The sequence below is a fragment of the Ursus arctos genome, unplaced genomic scaffold (genome assembly GCF_023065955.2).
Source record: "Ursus arctos isolate Adak ecotype North America unplaced genomic scaffold, UrsArc2.0 scaffold_9, whole genome shotgun sequence".
Lineage (NCBI taxonomy): Eukaryota > Metazoa > Chordata > Mammalia > Carnivora > Ursidae > Ursus > Ursus arctos.
This window is the reverse complement of record NW_026623111.1, coordinates 38,971,601-38,974,258: the sequence shown is the minus strand read 5'-3', so window position 1 is coordinate 38,974,258 and position 2,658 is coordinate 38,971,601. Positions and strand designations below refer to the sequence as shown.

The 2,658-nt window shown below is 38.3% G+C and overlaps 1 pseudogene; it reads left to right on the top strand.

Moving 5' to 3' along the window:
* Nucleotides 1-460: 460 nt before the first annotated feature.
* LOC113262380 (40S ribosomal protein S21-like) lies at nt 461-832 on the top strand (annotated as a pseudogene).
* The last annotated feature ends 1,826 nt before the right edge of the window (nt 833-2,658 follow it).

Genomic DNA, 2,658 nt, shown 5'->3' with positions numbered 1-2,658 from the left:
ACTTACATCCCCTGCTTGCTTTCTTGTATGAAAGTTTCATTTGTAAGCAGAAGCAGGAAGAGGGAGGGGGAAATCCTCCACAAGAGATGACCCTTGGTAGCGGTGCTCCTCATGCTGTCAATCAATCAGAGAACCATCTGTCCCACTTTAGATTTTAGGAGCCATCTTGCACATCTGCTGTGCCTTTTCTATCACTTATAGAACCCACTAAAAGCTGTTAGATGAATTAGGGAAACCAGAATGCAGCTGCATGTAGCTGGTTTTGAATTTTTGCAGCTGGGTCCTATATGGCACTGTCAGTTTTGAAGTTATTTTTTATGAGATTGGAAAAGCAAAGAGAATTATTCATTTTATAATAGTAACTCCTAGGGTCTTAAAATTTTGTTCTCTGAAAATTTAAAATAACATATATTTTTAAAACTCCCACCAAATGTTTAAAATTTAAGCCAACTGTAAATATCTAAATAATTATTTATGAGTTCCTCTTAAGAAAAAGTATCACATGGGAAAAATGTTTTTAAAACTGATTCAAGAGTTTCTGCACTCACGCTTGTGGCGGTAGCAGCAGGCGCACTCTGGACATGCAGAATGACACTGATGAGTTGGTGGACCTATATGTGCTGCTGAAATGCACCCTCACCAATGGCATCAGCCACGCCAAGGACCACACATCCATCCAGATGAACATGGCCAAGGTCGACAAGATGACATGCAGGTTCAATGGCCAATTTAAAACCTATGCTATCTGTGGGGCCATTTGCAGGATGGTGAGTCAAATGACTCCATCCTCCCACTGGCCAAGGCCAACAGCATCATTTCAAAGAACTTCTGACTGGAGAGGATAATAGAGGTGGAATATTGGTCATTCAAAAAAAAAAAAAAAAAAAACCAAAAAAACGCAAAAACCCAAAAGAAAGAAAGAAAGATTGATTCAGGAGCCAAGTACTTTCTGAGATGGAAGCAATTTGGTATCTAGATGCCAGAAGTTTGCAAGCTAGAAATCTAAAGTCTTACCATGTTCAGGCCAGTTTCCCTATATCAACTTCAAATTGACTGAAAGACAAACACAGCATTTACTTATTTGTCTATGCAGGAAGTGAGAATTTTCTCATATAACAATGTTATATTATAGAACTGAAAAAGCTTACTGACCCAGAATATTAAACCATAGAAAATTAGTCCTAGCTGCAAGCTTATATACTCTGAAAATTCTGTTCAGTGTTTTTCTCAGTATTAGCTCCTGCAGTATTTTCATATGCCTTTTTGATAACACTACATCACAATTATTTACCCACTTCACCCATAGTACTGTTCCTTGCAAGAAAAGGGAATCTCTCCGTATTCAAATCAACAGTGTCATACCACACTAGGCCTTTTAAAATGCTTAGTTATTTAATTAAAGTGATTTATATATGTAATAGAAAAGTGTTCTAATATTTCTTGAAGAGGCCTTTAATAGATATAATTAGAAACTGCAGGCTCATCATAACATCTGCCTGTTTACCTGCATTGGTGCCCATATATTTTGTCTTTCCTCCTGTTACTACTAAGATCTTCCGCCTGGGATCCAAGACCAGCCTTACACTTGTGAAGTAGATCCTGTCCTCTCTTATTTGCTCAAGGATATCTCCTCAGCAGTTCTACCACTTTCCCACATCCTTGGTTTCCCTTCATTGTTGAAAAAAATTCCCATCAGTATATAAATGAGCTATAGCTCTCATACCTTTAACAATGACAGACCCTATGAATTTTCTCTTGACCCCCACATCCCCATTTATTGACTCATTTATGGCAGAACTTCTTGAAAGAACTGTCTATACTTCTGTCTCCAATTCCTGTTCTCCTAGTCTTTCTCAGACTTAACCTCAAGCATGCTTTTACCCTTATCTTTCCACGGTAAATGGCCTTGTAAACACTCTATGATCTCCATGTTACTAAACAGATTTTTCATTTTTCAGTCCTTGTATTGGTTGACCTAAAGCAGTTGACACAGTTGATCACTTCTTATTTAAATGTTTTCTTCACCTGATTGCAAAATACCTCACTTTTACATTTTTTTCTATTTTATAGTACTCTCTTTCTCAGTCTCTTTTGCTGGTTCCTCCTTATTTCCATAGCTTCTAAACTTTGGGGTGCTCTTGTATTCAGATCTTGACATCTCAATGGTCATTTCCTTGGTAATCTCATCTAGTTTCAAGGTTTTAAATACCATCTATACTCTGATAACTTCCAACTTTAGATTTCTAGTACAGACCTCTTCCTCTGGAACTCTAGACTCATTTATCTCTGTACATATATTTACTTGCCATCTTAAACTTTACATCCTCAAATCAACTCCTGGTCTCCAACTCTACAACAAGAAAAAAGAATCTCTTATTTTCTTTTTTTTTTTTTTTTTTTTTAAAGATTTTATTTATTTATGTGACAGAGAGACAGCCAGTGAGAGAGGGAACACAGCAGGGGGAGTGGGAGAGGAAGAAGCAGGCTCACAGCGGAGGAGCCCGATGTGGGACTCGATCCCGGTACACCGGGATCACGCCCTGAGCTGAAGGCAGACGCCTTAACGACTGCGCTACCCAGGCGCCCCAGAATCTCTTATTTTCAATCTTCTCCTACTCACTTGAAGGCAATCTCTCTTTCCAGTTTATTAGGCTAAAA